Here is a 20,204-nt window from a genome sequence, read left to right on the forward strand (position 1 = left end):
CTATGGAACATAGCTGCTGCCATTTGACTTTATCGAAGGCCTTTGTGTAATCCACAAAGCACATGAGCATAGGAGTATTGAATTCACGAGTTTTTTTGATTAGTTGTCTGACATTAAGGATGTGTTCTATTGTGCCTTTTCCTGGGATAAATCCCGCTTGTTCTTCTGATATCTGAGGCAATAGAAAAGCTTTTAGTCTTTCATGTATTACATGAAGTAGAACCTTGCTGGCATGGGATATTAGGGTTACCGTTCTGTAGTTGCTGCAATCTAGCGGAGTTCTTTTTTATATATAGTGATGAAAGTGGATGTTGTCCAGTCGTTGGGCCACTCTCCGGTTTCCCAAATCTTTTTGCAGATCATATGCATAACATTTACTCCAACATCTCCAGTCCCTTTTAAAACTTCTGTGGTGATCAGGTCTGCGTCAGGAGATTTTCTATTTTTTAACTTTTTGTTTGCTTTTTCTTCCTCTAACTTTAGAATGTTTGGTTCTCTCTCTGCAGTAAACTAGTCGTGATTTGTATTCTTGGGATCATCTGCATATAGACTTTGACAATATTTTCTCCACATCTCCGCAATCTCCTTCTCGTCATTTATAATATGTTGGTTTGATCCATTATTGTTTGTGTGATTGGTTTAAATTCCCTGGATAGATATCGGATTTTGTTATATAGCTCATGGGATTCATACCGGTTTGCATGGCTCTCTAGTTCTTCGCATTTTTCATTTATATGTTTATTTTTATCATCCCTACATGCTCTTCGCTAGTGATTAATGCATGTGTATTTGTGTAAATAAAAAAATTCCAATTGAATTTTATGGTAATTTCCAAAAAAAAAATATGTATATTATATTAAACATATTTAAAGGACCTTTATTTTTGTACAAAACAAATCATTTGATTTAATTTCCCCCTTTAAAGCATATTCGTGAGCGTTCATGTAAAATAATACCACTAGACAAGGGACAGACGTTTCCAAATACGTAATATAAGACAACCCCGTCTAGTGTCGTTACCTAAGGGACAATCAACAAATTGATCTGATACGATAACACAAGTTATTAGAGCAGGTTGATCCAAGGGTCCCTCTGGGATATTCAATTAGAACTTGTCTCAAATATGGCTGGAGTTGAATGCATAATGAAAATATGGGATAAAGTGGTCTGCAGCGTAAATGGTGTTTACGGGAAATTGAGTGGTTACTTATAATAGCAATTTCAGAGTAGGACATATTTTTTTTAATTGCGCTTGTTGTTTAATACGTTCTTAAACACAAAAGTAAAAATAGATTAAAGTTTAAAAGCAACATTAGAAAACGAACGATAATACATTTTTAAATATTTTATTAAAGATGGCATAATTAGTTGATATTTGGTAATACTTCTGACATCGTTACTTTTTATATTTATTTACTTTGGTTGCTGTACGCCAGGGGTATCAAACTTGTAACTCGAGATGAACATTTTTGCGCCTCTGTTCTAATAATATCCTTTATAATTTATTAACTATATGGATCATTTTAAATTCTAATTATTCTAATGTAAAATTCCAATTGACTCAAACGAAGTTACGTTAGGTGGGGGTATGACATAGCAAAAGACTTATGACGTTGATGTAAGTGCTGTTGCCATGATTTCACTAGTTTTGCAAATTTACCCAAATAATGATTATACTATACGATTTTCAAAAAAAAAAATTATGTAGCAGATTCTACTAAAATCAACACTTAAATTTATAACAACGTATTTCTAAAGAATTATGAGTATCCACCAAAAAAAATGTGTTAGTGACAACATTGTAATACAAGTTGCAAATGGCGTTATAAAACATCATATCCTAAATTTTAGAAAAAGGCGATAAAAACAGTATACATTAATTTTTATAGATCTAATAAACACTGCTAAAAGAGAAGAAGGTACATTACCAAACTGGTATGGTACTCCCATTCAAAAGAATATTTTTTGTTGATGGGTGAAAGTTAAAGTTGGACAAATGGCTATTAAACATTCTGAGGATTAGGAGTTTATTTTTACAAGCACCAGGTAAGAACAGCACCTAATTATACCAAACTTTTGTTAGTAAATACAAACTCGATACTATTTTGTTTTTGTACTTAAATTACCTTTAAATCTTAACTAACATTAGTGTTATATTTATATAGGTACTATATATATTTTAAAATCATTAAAACTCCTAACTCTTATCATTGCATTCCTAAAATTGGCCTTATTTTATAAAAAAAAGTCATATATTCTTAATTTTAATAATATTTCATTATTTTAGATTTTCATGGATCTTCTACTTCTGAGCAATAGTTACATAGAGTTACATGCTAATTTGTGATAATCCTGAAGAGAAAGATCGCAGAAATGCTAGAGTTTACACTTTATTATCTACAGATGGTACTTTAAGGCAGAGTATTTTAGAAGGTATGGAACTTACAACAAACCATTAGTAATGAATATAGAGGTATCTATATTTTTATATCAAAAGAAAGATCTCCAACATGATGGGAGGATTAAATGAAGATTGGTGGAAAAATCCCTTCATGAAGTTGTCCAACTGGTACAAAATTGCAGCCAATGGAGACAGCAAGCTAACAACATTTAGAGTGTCTCCACCCACACTTTAACAAGGGCTCAAGAAATGAGGAGGATGAGGTTATTTGTAGCCAATACTTTACGAAAGAAAATTATTCAAATAAACAAGTGTCAGGATGTCTGTGTTTCATTTTGTTGTTTTTGGGACTTTGGTTTGTTAATGTAATGGAAAACAGATATAATCATAAAAAATAAAAACTGTCCTATACCATAATATACTCTGTCTGTATCAGATATTATGTTATACATTTATATATAAAAATGTGTAAGTGTGTACTGTATTTTTGGACAGTGAGAATATATTTTTTGGCATAGAATAAGTTTTTATTTCTTATTTTATGACTATATTTACTTTTCATTAAAAGCATACTTTTTGAATTTTGGCGCCTAAAAATCAGAGCATATTTTTTGAATTTGCCGCCTAAAATGCATAACCTAAGTTTTGAATTTGCCGCCAAATGAAGTTAGTTTTGGCCCGTCCCTATTTGGCGCTAGAAACTCTGTTCCAAAACTTTCTATGGGAGATACCTTACTACGGGGGTATATACTCTGCACTAAAAGGATCCCATACACGAGCGAATTATTCATCGAATTTGATGCGTGGAGAACCAAGTTCGTAAAGATATTCGTACGTACATGGTTGGTCGCGAGCCAAGTACGTTGCGTCACAAAATTCGTGCGAATTTATTTAGCAGGTTTTGACTTGTCCGTTAGTGGCCTTGAGATGAGCCAATCAAATACGAGCAAAACGAGTTTCGATTACCATGGCAGAGTGGACAAAAGAGATTTTATCAGAATCAATAGAAATTTGCCATCTTTGCTTATGGAAAATTAAAAGCAAGAAATATACAAACAAAAATATAAAAAATAAAGCATACGACGAAATGGTGCAATTTTGCAAAGTGTATTTTAAAAATGCAGCTCGTACTTCAGTTACGAATAAATACAAAATATTCGAGCTCCATTCCGAAAAGAGGCCGAAGAAGTGGAGCTTAGGCAGAAAAGGTTTACGTTCCTAAACTTTGGTTTGTATCTATGCTAATTATGTTGAGAATTTTGAAAAGATGCTCCATTATAGTCGGACAATTTTCAATTAAAGGTGACTAATCTACAAATTAAACTAAACGGTAGCGGCAACCATGATAAATGTCAGCAGTAAATTCTTACCGTGGTCATTTTTATTGTGTATCCTTCGCCCATGTAAATATGTAAAAAAGTAAGATAGTCTCATAAAAATTTTCCCCCGTAACAATATAAATTGGTGCGATTCACTAGTGTATAGTGAGACAAGTTCATTGAATAGTTTGAAACATCGGTAAACTTATCAATATTTTGCTGGTCTATATATATTTACGTTATTAGAAAGAATGGGAAGGAGAGAAATTTGATATTGTAGTTTATTCGTTATACATTAAATATGTGCAGAGAGTATAGTGCACTATAAAATTTGAGGCAAGTTTATTCTTTATATAGTATTAACCCATTAACGGCCGCTCAATATACAAAGAGAAATTTGACAATTAATTTATTAGATCGGAATAAAAACGCATAAGTTAAGACTAATTTACAACCAAAAAGATTTTTTCTCGCATTTTCAAGGAAAACAATACAATTTTTAGTAAAGGAACATGAATCTGGTTTCATCTGGTAAAGCAAATTTAGATTGACGCCCATGTACTAAGTTTGACAATGATGTAGCGGTTTCTTCACTATTATAAATTATAAATACTTATCTATGTCGGCTCATGCTTTCTTTTATAATGTGCACTTTTTTATTTTCATCCTTTGACCAATACATATTAACTTGAAGCAGAGTGTGAACGAGATAATATACATACGCTAATAATTTTTTTTTAATCTATGTTATTCATTTCAAAATTGTGACTTTTATTCTGCGATGTATAAATATTTGTAAAATATAGAATGCTCTCAATTACTTTTTTATCAAAAAAGAGTGAAAAAACTTCAATATATGACTTGTCTCCATGGTTAGCTTCTATATTGTCTAAATATTAATCAGACTGATGTTGAATTACTACTAAGCATGAAGGAATATATGTTGTTACAACTTGAGACAAATTTGGATTTACTATTTTTGCTTGGTTTTTTCTTTGAACGTTTTATCTGTGGTTCAGAGGAATATCATAATCACAGTCAGAATTCCCAATTACTTGTATTTCATATGTACCTGCAATATCCGATTTTATTCATTCTTCACAAATAATATTATCATCAATGTCTTCTACATCAGAAACTTTCTAATCTACTCTCGGCGGCAAATAAACCACATAATAAACCACAAGTGAGTCAGCATTTTCACAATCTAAGTCTTCTTCTAACAAAGCTATTTACTCTTTAGTAGTTAGTGCCATCTTCATTTCATATTTCGAAAATTTACTGAAATAAACAAATGCACTACTATATACAAGTATTCACATAATAATAGTTTAGCTCACTTCATTTTAATTTATATGAAGTTCATACTATATTTTTATATTTATATAAACAAATAAACACAAGGAAACTTTAAATTAAGAAAAACAAATATAACGTTTACAGCACACAGTAATTCTATAAATAGGGAATTATGTGTAATGACGAGATCGTATGTTAAAATTTTAGATTGTTTAGTCTAATGAAAAAAATAAGTATTTTCCAAAGTTTTCTGTTTTTTGAAGTTCTGTATTAGGTACTCACTATTAATAATAAAATTTTACTTTAATTTGTTAGACAACTATAAGATACCTGTCAAAAGACACATGGTAATTTAATAATTATATTGGTCTTAGATTTAATTTTTACATAATTAGTTATGTGTTTAAATAAATAATTAAACATGTTTTTGGTACGCCTCTGCAAAATTGATAAGCGGAATATGATTTCGTTGAAAATTTATCATTAAGGGTTTCGTTAAGTGCGATGTTGCCAAGTAATCACATTCAATTAAAAATTGTTTTAGTATAGATAGCATTTCAAACATTGAATCTTTCGCTTCAAGTTCAAATAATGGTAGCGCCGAAGAAAATGAGACTAATAAAAATTCCGAAATCGTCATGATTGTAGACAATACTTCAGATAGGACAGAAGTAAGTTTCATTATTTATTTATCTCATAAAAATAAAAATAAGTCACGCAAAAAATTGAAAATATTTATGATTTGTCTTTATTAGATAGTTAAACAACCAACTGAAAAAAAAGATTAAGAAGATACGAACATCCGAAATCGATGAGTTTATGAAAGGAGCAAATGTTGCTAATATAAATTCTCTATTTTTAACTAAGGAAAAGTATCGTAGTATGCCCTGGAAATTTAAATAAATATTTTAAATAGAAGACGTCTTACTACATGATAAAAAAAATTGATAATGAGAAAAATTATTTTGGGACAAAAAACTTTTGCCAGTATAAAACATTTTATGTCATAGATTTGTTTTAATATTATGTAAAATTAACGATTTATGACTGATCAATGGCACAAGCTGAAAAATGTAATCACCCATCCTTCCTCTCGTTAAATTTTTAATCGTGTTAATTAATTCGTTTAAAAAAAGGACGAGAGATCTCAGCGGAATATCCTAACAAGAATACATACATGAATTTAATTTTTATCAGTGTAACTGACACAACTTATGAATATCCATATTAAAAGCCCTACTCGCATTTAAAGCGGTTTAATTTAAACACCTTTACCGAGTTATTTAACGTTATTTTACAAAAGAGGAAAGATTATACTGTCATTCCGGGGTGTTGTTGTTTCGCTTTTACTCCAAACAAAAGTTTTATTTAGGCCGAATGCTTAAGTGATAAATGAAATTTATGCTTAACTTCCCTTTTGTATCTGTTTATGAACTTTTCTAATTTAGAATTTTCCAGATACGCTAACGCCTGGCTGGCTGCCTAGTATATATATGTCCGTATTAAATATTATATTGTTTGGAAACTTTACTATGGATGTTTACAAATATTGCCTTCATAGACTAAATTTATGAATTTTGTACAACATCTCTAAGTAATTTGGAAAATTGGTAGATTATACAATAGGATAGTATCAGGTGAATATCAGTTGAATTAATGTTAACTATATAATTCCTTATATTTTATATTTCACATCAGAGGAAGTGTCTTATTCAGGGCATTCTTATATAGCCCGAATTCTTTCGTCATTTGATCTCTTATTGGAATATATTATGAGTGGAAGTGCATTAATAAGAACGGCTTAAGAGAAACCGAAAAGAAACTTAAAATTAATCAGGGACGTTCATTAATTAGGGAATTATTAAAATTGTAGGATGTCTGAACTCCTTATGGTAGGATGGCAACATTTCCATCATGAACATAAAAAGAATAAGGCAAACCATGGTTGAATCACTTCTTTGTTATGGCTCTGAGGTATGGACAATTAATGCAGACCTGAAGAAAAGATTGTTGGCAGTTGAAATGGATTATTTCAGAAAAAGTGCTAGAACATCAAGGCTGGAAAGGAAGACCAACGAATCTATAAGAAATAACATAATTGCTACAGAAACGGTCATTGGCAGAATAAAAATGAAAGGTTTAAAATGGTTTGGACACCTATTGAGAATGCCTGACAAGCGTTGGCCCCAAAAACTTCACAGATGAAAGCTCCCTCGAAGAAAAAAAAGAGGTAGACCTCGACGCTCACGGAATGAAGAAATTAGAAGAGCGATGGAATCCGGAGGTTTATAGGAGAAGCATACCTTGGACCGGGAGAACTGGCGGAGGAGAACGGGAATCCTGTAATATATATATATATATATATATATATATATATATATATATATATATATATATATATATATATATATATATATATATATATATATATATATCCTTACCTACTCCAATGCACTTCCTGATTCTGAGCAACGAGTCTATTACAAAGTTGTTGTAAACAATCAGCTTATTACCAACTGTTCTTATTCTTTTTGACCATCTGAGCTATTTTTCGTTACAAAGAGAGATAGAGGAAAACCGAGGGAAATATGAAAGAACTGTATGGCAGAGGACTTAAAAACGAAACTTTTAAATGAAGAAGATGGTATAGACAGAAAGGAACAGCGACTCCTAAGAAGAGAAAAGCTGAGACAGAAAAAGAATCTAGGGCTAACTGATAACGATGGATCAATTTCATTTCCTCCTGATGACCTCCCACGTTCCTATTCGTTGTTATTTTTATTAAAGACAGAGTTAATTAGATATTTCGTTGTCTTCTTCTTCTTGATGTGCCTATCCGTTACGAATGTTGGCGATCGTCATGGCAATCCTTATATTATTTGCAGCAGCACAAAAACGCTGCACAGATATTGTATTGAACCAGTTTCTAAGGTTCTTTAACCAAGATATTTTTCTTCTTCCTAGACATCGTTTTCCAAATATTTTTCCTTGCAGGATGGTTTGAAGGAGAGCATATCTGAATGCATTTCGCATAATATGGCCGATGAACTGTAACTTTCAAATTTGATGGTGGTCAGTACCTCTCGGTTCTTATTCATTCTTCTGAGGACCTCCTTATTTGTGACTCGGTCAGTCCACGGGATCTTAAGCATTCTCCGATATAGCTACATCTCAAATGCTTCCAGTTTTCTGTGCATATCTTCGTTCAAGGTCCACAATTCAACACCATAAAAAAGGACAGAGAAGACGTAGCATAGCAGCATTCTTTCTTTTGTATCAAGAGAGAGGTTGTGAATCTTAAAGAAGGCCCCCGTCCGATTGAAGGTGGATCTAGCTTTTCCGATGCGAGCTATAATCGCCTGGTTGTCTTAATAGTTAACTATTATATCAAGTCTTTAATTTCTAATTAATTTCTACCTTTATTTGGATCTAAAATTCATTTCACTTTATTTAAAAAAGTATTTTTCTGTGCTTTTCGAGTTTAAAACGGTTATAAAATCTGAATTAAAATACTTTTTGATAATGTTCAAATTTAACACTTTTATCTTCCTTTACAACTGAAATTCATTTTTAAAACTAACTATTCCAATTAAAACCGAACAAGTTTTTTGCTCTGTGATAATAGAGAAAAAAACAACATAAAAATATCAAGCAGAAAAATCTTTTACTGCTCTCTGAATATTTTCTTTCGCGTGCAATTAAACAAGACGTAGTTAAGTGCATTTTAAAAGATGGATTTTATCTTAATAATTTTATGTTTAAAAGCATAAACGAAATTTCTGAGATGGTAATTAATTTGAATGCTTTCGAATTAAAAAATTGAAGAAAAAGTGTTGTGTTGAAAATGTTTCGTTCTTGTAATATTATAACCTAATTGCAGGTTGTTGGTCATTATTGATTCTTATTCAAGAATATGAATTAGTTAATAAAAAATCATGCGTAATAGAATTAATGACAAACTTTAATGCCTTAATTGGTAATTTATTAAAAGCTCTTAGTATCCACATATTAATATGAGATGTCAAAAAATTTTGATACCTTTTAAATTTTTTTATCTGAGTGTGAGACAAATTTTGATTTTGTAATTTTAAGAAAATGATTTGGATTTGTTTTAAGTTGAGGGTTATGCATTAATATACAATTCAGGTACATTTAACAAAAACAACTGGGTGATGATTTGTGTGAAAATTTATATTAACCATAAGTATAAAATAATAGATTTAACAGTATCAAAACTGATTGAATTAGAAATTTTACTTAACAAAAAGAAGGTTATTTTAACCTATATAGATCACCCAGTACTTGTCCAATAACATTTAATAATAATTCAATCTATTACTTAAAAATATCAATAGATCCGATACTTTTGTAAGTGATATAAACATTATTCATTTAGAGTGTAATAAAGAATTCGTAGAGGAGTATAAAAGTATCATGAGTGAAAATTGATTTATATCATATATAAGCGAATATACACGTCCAGCAACTAGAACTTGTCTGGTTCATTTATTTGTCAAATGTTCTTCAAACTAACATACATTTTCTCTTCCAAACACTGAAAATCTAAATGAATACTTCGTTAATGTGAGTAAAAATATAACATTAACTATTTTGCCACAACAATATCCTATTTCCTATCTCCCCAATTCAAAAAATGGCTCGAATTCATTCTTTATAAAAGTAGTTGATAAATCTGAACTAATCCGAACAATCAATAGTATTAAAAGCAAATCTTCCTGTAGTACTGATGGACTATCCATAAAAACTTTTTTAAATCCCCATAAAAAATTTTTAAATGTATTGGAAGTCCTAGTCTCATTTATTAATTATTACTTTGAAAGAAAAATATATTTCCAGATCGCCTAAAGACAGCCAATAATATTCCTCTTCATAAGGGTGGTGAAAAATCGAATGTCTTCAACTATTAACCTATTGCCTTACTACCGGTACTATCCAAAATTAATTAATATTTAAATGGGAATAAGCCACAATTAAAGGTTAAAATACATTTATTGACGTTTCAATTTCTACTTCGGAAATCGTTCTCAAAATAAAAAGAAAAGCCACTAGAAAATAGCTTCAGAACAATATCCAAAATTATTGAGAGACTTATTAAAGATTGAAAAAAAAAATTTTGTTGAAAACAACATTTTATCACAAAGTCAGTTAGGTTTTTATCTAATAAAGGTACCAGTGAAGTTATGTTTTCTGTACTAGATGAGATCTATCAAGCACTAAACAATAATCTTTACACTGCCACTGGTTTTTGTGACTATGCCAAAGCTTTTGATTGTGCAAATCACGACATTTTGATAAAAAAAACTAAATTTCAACAGAATTCAATGTATTTCTTTGAATTCTCTCCAATCTTACTTGAGGAATAGGAAACAATTAGTTAGAGCAAATGATACTGACTCTAGTCACAAAAGAATTGTATGTGAAGTACTACAAGGTTCAGTATTGGGTCCTCTACTTTTCCATATCTTTATAAATGACATCACTAAGTTAAAAATCGATGGAAAAAGATTTCTTTTTGCTGATGATACCAGTATCACCTGGAGGAACTCTAATATTGCAACTCTTCATGCAACTAAAACTTCTGATCTACTTAAAATAAACACCTGGCCCGACTCTAATTTACTTTCTTTTAACATGGATAAGACAGTAGCATTATCCTATAAAAGAGCTCTTCAACGCTTGCTTGTTAATAACAGCCAGATCAGTATCGTTGATTCGGTAACATTTTATCGGTCATTTTATAGACAGCAACCTTAAATGGTCCCTTCATATCGATTTGTTAAATAAGAAATTAGTCTCAACCTGCTATGCAATAAGATCTGTTTCGAAAGAAATTAATTTAGCATCTTCCAAAATAACATATTGTTCAAGTCTCATCTTCGATATGGCCTTCCTTTTTGGGGTTCTAGTACAGCTGCCCAATCTGATATTATTTTTAAATTACAAAAAATAGCAATACGGTATCTTTTTGGCCTCAGTAGAATGGCACATTGCAGAAGCTACTTCAAAAATCACGGGATTTTAACTATTCCCTCTTTATATATTTTAGAAACTGTTTGCTTAATTGGTAAACAGCCTCCTTTTTTTTTCCAGCAAGAAATAATCATGACTACTCAACCAGAAATTCATTTGATGTGTATTTACCGATCCTGTCCACTGAGTTAGTAAAGAAATCTATATTATATTCGACAAAAAAATTATACAACCATCTCCCTTTGTAACTTAAAGTTCCGTAAATTGACAAAAGCCTATCTATCTGAAAAACCATATTATTTAGAGGTAGAGTTTCTTAACGAACAACTAAGAAATTACAATACGCGTAAGCTGCGTTTACACGATGACAATTGGCGAGACAATTGTCATCACGTGGTTGCGGGTTGTCGGAGGCCGGTCCAGTTGAACGAGAAGATGTTTATACAGGGCCAAATATTGCCATGGCAGTAGACAGCTAAAACATGGCCGACTGCTCGTCATCTGTTGTGTCCGGTGAGAGAACTTGCAAAAAACAAGACAGCACTACTAGCCTACACCGTTCACACGGCGCCAATTGTCGCGACAATTGAGATTTCGAGTGGTGGGGGGAGGGGCCACTGGGCGCAGCTCATTGTCCTCAGTCTACTCCCGGAGACAACCGAATTTTGGGCCAATTGTGAGGGCAGTTGGCAAGGCAATGGGCCCGAAGTGTTTAGACGAAGACAATAATTTCATGCCAGTCAATTGTCTTCTGACAATTGTCTCGCCAATTGTCATCGTGTAAACGCGGCTTAGGTACAAGTAACTAAAGTATTTTTATATATATTTGGGTATCACATGCAGCAACTTAAACTTATTATTTCGTAAGGTTTTATTATGCAATTTGCAATTTATTTAAATGTTGCAATGGATTCTATATTTTATTATCTTGTACAAAATTATCAACGACATTATTTTGCAATTTAATTTATTAAAAATGTGCTTGAAATCTAACTTGAAGGTATCAAGTATGAACTTGAAGAGTTTTATTAATTAAATAACCGCGAATATAATTTATTATATTTTGTTGTGATATATCATTTGACCTATAACTATTCAGTATCTATTACAGTAAGTTCATTCGATATTCTGTAAGTATGTGCTGGTATTTTAGAAAAATCTGAAATTTTTAATAATCTGGCATCTGCAATACGTTCACAGTTTTCAGTACCAGAATTTAACAAATTTTAACATAACAAATTCTTAAAGCCCCTTTGAAATTGAATGATAGTTGAGGTAATACAATTACCGTGCTGTTGTCTCATTTTTAGAAACAAATTTTCCAACACATCTTGATTCAATCTTCTATACAGAAGATACTAAAATCCAGAAGCTTTTAGTACATCCCACAATTTCATCACGCCATGAATTGTTATTCTTCAACCCTTAATAAAGTTTAACCGGTTTGTAACATTATTGCATGTCTGAAAAACTTAAAGTGTTTTAAAACAAAGTGTCACAGTCTCTAAATGGACAAAATCTGAAAGTACTTTTCTTATATGCTTCAAGTGAAATATTTGAAAAAGCTTCTTTCCTCATTGTTACCAGTTGACCTTCTAGTTCATAAACTTAAAGCCTTAAGCGGTAGTTCTCATTTCTCAGATGTTTGATATTATTTTAAAAACGCTGTTTTCTTGGAAACCGGTGAAACAGTATTGGCGAAGTTTGCATAATCTGTGTTGATGATCAGGAATATTAAGATATGTTAAAGTGATGAAGGCTCCAGCTGCAGAAAACTGTGACCTAAACAATGAAAGTGTAGACATCCAACATCCAAAGCTAACAAAGTCAGTCATATTACTTTTTTGTCATCACTCAATACTGTTTTTTAACTTGTAATAACTTTATATTTCTAAAAATGGGTATTCACAGTAATTCTTAAACCCGAAATTGTTTTAAATGTATATTTTAACTTTTAAGATCTGAATACATAAATACTAATTGTTATTTTTTTCACCTTCCAGGATACTTCGGAAAACTTTCATTTTATTTCGAACATGTATTTTTACACTTTTTAACGGCACATATTTATGTATCCACAACTTTTTTCCACTTGTATTCATTTTAATAGTCAAATAAATCGTACAATATACAGGGTGGCGCACCGAAAACGAAACAGATGCATTTACTGGCAGATGATTCCTTTTAAAAAAAAACGCTTGGACCCGTCGATTTTGTTATCGAGGGGGAAACAAAATTGGCATAAAATCACATTAACATTTGCAGCCCCCTAAGCGGGGGTGGCACCATCCCTAAAATCTTAAATGGAAAGGGGGGTCGAACGATCCATCATTTAAAAGGTCTTTCAACTCCCTTTACAATGATGTAAATTTCATGTACTTCAATTCAGTAGTTTTGGAGATTTATTGATTTAAAGTTTAAATACATCATCGTAAGAGGAGATCAATACATAGCAGCAAAGTTGTTAAAAAATAAAGAATGAACTGACCTGTCAGCCGAGTAAATGTTAAAAATGACCACCATTACTTTTCATGCAATAATAAAGATTTTGCTGAAAACGTTGCCGGACATTTTGCAATATTTGAGGAGTAATTTGATGGCACTCATTCACAATTCTTTGTCGTAAATCTTCTAAGGATGTTGGCTGAGTAGCATAGATTTTGCTTTTTAAGTAACCCCACAAAAAGAAATCCAAAGGTGATAAATCTGGCGATCTTGGGGGCCATTCAACGGCACCTCTTCTACCAATCCATTGACCTGGAAAGGTCTAATCTAAATAATGCCGAACTCTTAATGCGTAACGTGGTGGGGCACCATCCTGTTGGAACATCAACATATTCTCAACGTATAGACCATCATTCTGATTTTCAATTATATCTGTTAGCGCAGGATCTATGGCATTTTGCAGTAATTCCAAATACATTTCACCAGTCAAATTTCCAGGTAAGAAAAAAGGACCAACCAAATGATCGCCAAAAATGCCAGCCCAAACATTTAATTTTTGTGGCTGCTGTGTGTGTACCTCATGGTAAATTCTGGGATTAGAGTCCGACCAATATCGACAATTATGACGATTTACTTCGCCATTTAAAAAAAAGGAACATTCGTCGGAAAAGCAAATGTTAAATAAAAATTGTTCATCGTTTGTAATTCGTTCACTCATAACTTCACAAAATTCTAATCGCTTATCAAAATCGTCTTGATTAAGTTCTTGTACAAGGTGAATTTTATACGGATGAAAATTATGGGCCTTTAAAGTTTCCAGTCCAGTTTCCCGAAATTTAGCTACAAGTTCTAGAACATATTTTCGGTGCACAATATTGTTCTCATTTCGCTCATTAAAAATTTGTGCTGTTCTATTAGCGCCCTGATTATTTCCGAAAAATATTTCAATAATTTCAACCCTTTCTGCCGTGGAATATACCATGGTTAATTTATGTATAAAGCAATAAATGATATTTTAACAACAAAGATTGATCAAATCAATCGCAAACTAATGTACTATTTCCTATTTAAAATAAGTACGTGGCATTCTCTACTTATCTTTCTTCAAGAAACAACTTTTTTTGTCACAAATGACACTTCAATTGCTATTTTTATTATTAATAAACCATGGGCGTAGTAAATAAAAGCATTTACTCATCAAGAAAATGCTTTTACTCAAATTTCTTCTGAAAGAAGTACAAACTAATTTGATGTACCTATTAAAGTCTACTTTATACTTTAAATCAATAAATCTCCAAAACTACTGAATTAAATACATGAATGTTAAATCATTATAAAGGGAGTTGAAAGACCTTTCAAATAATGGATCATTCGACCCCCCTTTTCATTTAAGATTTTAGGGATGATGCCACCCCCGCTTAAGGGGCTGCAAATGTTAAAGTGATTTTATGCCAATTTTGTGTCCCCCTCGAAAACAAAATCGACGGGTCCGAGCGTTTTTTCAAAAAAGGAATCATCTGCCAGTAAATGCCTCTGTTTCGTTTTCGGTGCGCCACACTGTATACAAAATACTCACGAATATCTTATTTTATAGATTTGTTAATTAGTTATGTAAAAATTAAAAATAAACCATTTAGGAATGACATTTGTTTTTTATTTTTGTAATTTTCCACTCAATAAACTCCATTATCAGTTGTTTATTGATTTTACAGCTTAGAATTACTCATATTTTTATTTCCAATATTTAAAAGCATGTCAGTGCAATTATATTTAACAGAAGAGCATCGTCCTATGTCGTATAACCGCAAGTTTACATCTTAGCTGATGCTCACTTCACACTATCAAAAATATTTGGACCATGTTTACTACGGAGTTGATCCTAATCCATCGTATGGATGTATATATTTCTTGTATTGTATATAACTTTCAGAAAATGTTCTTTTTTCTATCGTATATTTTAATTCAGTACATTCCAAGTATAATTTGTGAATCCAGGAATAGAAAACTTAACCCGGTTTAATTTATTTACGGCAAACATAGATCTTCTTTTTCTTCTTCTACTTCTTGGAGATCTTTCGATCTGTTTAATTCTGAAGCTGCCTCTGGTTAATTTCCTGGGAGGTAGATTGCCAACTATCCCTCCATCTTTTAGGTGGTCTTCCTGGAGGTCTTGAACCTTCTTCTTATGGTGCCTATCCGTTACGGATGTTAAACACTAACATGGCTATTCTGACTTTGTTGACTGCTGCCCTGAAAAGTCCGGTAGTGGTTAAGTTAAACCATTTTCGCAGGTTATGCAGCCAGGATATTCTTCTTCGTCCTGGACCTCTTTTCCCATGCACTTTACCTTGAAGTATGGTCCGAAGTAGGTTGTATCGTTGTTCATTACTCATTATATAGCCCAGGTATTCTAGTTTGCGACGTTTTATGGTTATGAGTAGTTCGTGCTCTTTACCCATTCTATGTAGTACTTCTTCGTTGGTAACTCTGTCTTTTCAAGAAATCCTCAACATGCGTCTATAGCACCACATCTCAAATGCTTTGAGTCTCTTTAGTGATGCTTCAGTTAAGGTCCATGACTCCACGCCATATAAAAGAACGGAGAATACGTAGCATTTTAGTAAACGAACTTATTTCCAATTTTATTTCGTGGCTGTTAAAGATTTTTTTTCATTTTGACGAAAGCTGATCTTGCCTTCTCAATCCTTATCTTAATTTCCGTAGATTGGTCCCACTGTTCATTTAAATTTGCACCCAGATAACAAAAGTTGGTAATTTGTGTTATAGGTTGTTGGTTAACTAGTAATTGACTAGGTGGTATCCTATTTTAGCTTACAACCATGTATTTGGTATTTTTTGATGTTAAAATCAAGCCCAAACCTGTTACTTACTTCTGCCACCCTGAAGACAAGTGTCTGCAGACCTTTAAGAGTGTCTGCAATAATGACAGTATCATCAGCGTATCTTATGTTGTTCAATCGTTCTCCGTTTATAAGTATTCCCTCGTCTATGTCCGTTAGCGCTAGGTTCATAATGTGCTCTGAATATGTATTGAACAATAATGGGGACAATATACATCCCTGTCGCACACCTCTTTTTATCTTTATGTCGTCTTGAACCGGGCGGGTTATTTTCTAGGGCAATTTTTGGGAGTCTATTCTCATCCATTCGTTTTACATGACTAGTAAAGACACGACCCAGTAAAGGACCTAAGGAGTCAGATCCATAAAGCATCCGCATTGTCGGGATGTCTGCGGGAGATAGTCTGGTCAAATCCGTATATGCGCACAGATAGTAAAATTAGAATCTTGAATAAAGACTTGCATACGACCGATCATGACATATGGCATAGAAGTGCGCGAAGATACCAACAAAACGAAACAGATGCTAAGGGTTGCCGAGATGAAAAACCTAAGAACAATAGTGGGCAAAACAAAAAGAGACAGGGTGAGAAATACAAATGTTAGAGAGCAGTGCAAAATTCAAGATATTGTAAGATGGGGAAGGCAGCGTAAAAGCGTAAAAATTTAAAATTTAAATTACGGTTCTGTCGTAGCTTGTCACTCTCCGATCAATTAATCAATCAATTTCTCAATCCGATCCTGCGTTTTCCGTTTTAAATATCGCGATGGCGTTCTAACACACTTCAAAGGCGTCATCTGAGAGTGCGCATTATGATTGTTATTTATTCTGTGCTTTCGGTATTAATAATAATAAATCGTGTCGAAAGCTAAGTTGTCGGGACGGCGGCAGAAAAAATTATTTACATTCTTATTTCTTATTTACATATTTACGTGTCATTTTTTCAAATCGTTATTTTTTTACTACCTCGTAACACCCATTTAGCCCAAATTTAATCGCTTTGTTTAGCAAGGTCTGTCAATGCGTGGGAGATATCTTTAATGACCCTTCATTATCTGTCCTTCACATGGACATTTCGAGGGAGATTAGGGTTATCCGTTCACATAAAATACGGTTTACTGCCCTGATTAAAGAGTTATTTGGCAAAAATAATACTCAAAATCCCGGTAAGTTAAATTCATTTGTAGGCATTAAAAATATTAAAGGAATTTGATTATTACACATAATATTTGCTATAACTACAAACATAAAGTTACTGTTATACGTAAAAATCCCCAATATATCATCATCATCATCATCATTTAACCCGGATCTATCTACTGCTGGATATAGGTCTCCCTCAGTCTTTTCCATGTATTTCTGTTTTGTGCTGTTTGCATCCAATTTTTGTCGATCCGTTTTATGTCATCAGACCATCTTGTTGGTGGACGACCTCTACTTCGATGTGCTTCTTGTCTCGGTCTCCACTGTATTATTCGCTTTGTCCATCTGTTATCCGACATTCTAGCTATGTGCCCCGCCCAGTTCCACTTAAGGGTCATAATTCTTTCTATGGCATCTGTCACTCCTGTTCTCCGTCTTATTTCCTTGTTCGTGATCCGATCCCTACGAGAAATGCCTAACATCGATCGTTCCATGGCTCTTTGGGTAACACAAATTTTATTTCTTACTTTCTTGGTTAGTGTTAATGTCTCTGCACCATATGTAAGTACTGCCAACACGCACTGATAAAAGACTTTTCTTTTAAGACACATAGGCAGTTCTGATTTAAGAACATAGCTTAGCTTGCCGAATGCCACCCAAGTGAGTCCTATGCGGCGGCTTAGTTCGCACGGCTAAGTACTTATATGAGGTGGTTTCTTCAATATGCATGCCATTTACTGAAATCTTTTCGCTTAACACAAGATTTGTCATGATTTGTGTTTTTGTGTGGTTGATTTTTAATCCTACTTGTAGGGAGGCTAGGTATAGTTTCTCCAGTTGCGATACTGCATCATCGATTCTGTCAGCAAAAAGGACAATATCGTCAGCAAACCTCAAATGGCTAAGCATTTCTCCATTGACATTAATTCCTTTTTCACTCAGATTTGCGTTCTTAAACATATGCTCTAATAATGTTGTAAACAATTTTGGCGAAATAGTGTGTCCCTGTCGCACTCCCCGTTTTATTTTAAATACGTTGGTCTTTTTATCTGCCAGTTTCACACTTGCTGTCCCATTTTGATAGATGTATTTTATCATGTTTATATAGCGAAGATCTATACGGCACTCTGTTAAGGCTTTTAACATCTTTTGATGACTTATTGTGTCGAAAGCTTTTTCGTAGTCAACAAATATCATGACTAATGGCTTGTTATGTTCAACACTCTTTTCTATTAAGTTCTTAATTACTTGTAAATGATCATTCGTGCCATATCCTGCTCTAAAACCTGCTTGCTCTCTTGGCTGATAGAAATCCAACTTACTTCCTAGCCTGTTGGTAATAACTCTTGTAAATAGCTTATATACTTGTGACAACAAGCTAATGGGGCGGTAGTTTCTAAGGTCGCTGATATCTCCCTTCTTATGAAGTAAGATGATTTCCGCGTTGTTCCACTGCGTCGGTGTTATCGCTTCGCACAGACATTTATTGAACAGTTTAGCAAGTGTCAGTAAGAGCTTATTTCCTCCTAGTTTTAGGCTTTTGGTCATAACCCTGTCTTCACCTGGGGATTTATTGTTCTTCATCACCCGAAGTGCATTTTTAATTTCGTCAACAGTTATGTTCTTCTGCATTAATTCTGAGCCTTGATTCTCTATCTTTGGTAAGGGGCGTCTTTCATCGGATTCACCTGTTTCATAGAGTTGTCTGTAGAAGTCTTCCACTGTTTTCACTATTTCTTCCTTATCAGTCACAATGTCGTCTTGTTTATTTCTTAACTAATGTATGTTCTTTTTTCCTGTGGACATGTTGTGTCTTAGAACTTTTAGACTTCTATTTTTCTCTGTCACCCTTGTCACCTCTCTCATGTTATGTTGCCGTATGTCTTTTCGGATTTCTTTGTTTATTGTTTTACTGTTACCCCAATATATACTACCCAGCATATCGTGAGAAATAAAATTGATTATTTGACGTCAGCTCAGGCTACCGACCCCCCACCCCCCCTAATATGAGACTTTATTTAGGAGGAAAAAAAATAGGACAACCCTAGACAAAAATGCAAGGATATAACATCAAAGAGAAAAAATAATAAGAAAACTTAAAAAGAAGTAAAAACTTCTGGTGTATAATGGTATATTATTTTATTAACACATTGACTGCCACAAGGATCAACGGCGATCCTAACTAACAGATTACAATTTTGTGCCATTAGGATCACCGGTGTTATCAGAATTATTATAACGGTCGGCATTGTGAGGACGCTCAAATAGTTTTACTGTGGCACACTAGGAACCCATAGCTTGCTTATGTCCTTTTGTTAGGCGCGATAATGTCGTAAATAGCTTGTAACGACAGTTGAGAATAAGGCGTTGTAGAAACGATTAGTGGCATTGTTTATTAAGTTTGTCTACGGAATTAGCAGTTTTCTTGGCAAATTTGGAATTATATAAAGTATATGTAGTTTATTCATTTTAAAATCTTGTTGCTGGATTATTTGTAAGGATAAACAAAATATTACAGAATTTATTTTGCATAACCTCAAATGTTTTTGCTTGCATTTAATTAATGAAAAATTGTGCTAGTTTTTAACTAGTTTTGTGCTAAGTTACTGTTTTTAATTGAAATTTATCTTTTAGATCATGGATAATTTACCAAGGACGAGTAAAACGCAGCGTATATCAACTAAAAGTAAAAAGTTGACACAGGCGGAGTCTGTGTCAAACTGAGAGTCACGTAGAGAAGAATG

At 32.9% G+C, this 20,204-nt stretch overlaps 1 protein-coding gene across 1 annotated transcript in view; it reads left to right on the forward strand.

Annotated features, from left to right (window-relative positions):
- FMRFaR (FMRFamide Receptor) overlaps window positions 1–20,204 on the forward strand; it is a 694,226-nt gene that overhangs the window by 627,903 nt on the left and 46,119 nt on the right. The window lies entirely within an intron of this gene.

Source organism: Diabrotica undecimpunctata, chromosome 4, assembly GCF_040954645.1.
Source record: "Diabrotica undecimpunctata isolate CICGRU chromosome 4, icDiaUnde3, whole genome shotgun sequence".
Taxonomy (NCBI): domain Eukaryota; kingdom Metazoa; phylum Arthropoda; class Insecta; order Coleoptera; family Chrysomelidae; genus Diabrotica; species Diabrotica undecimpunctata.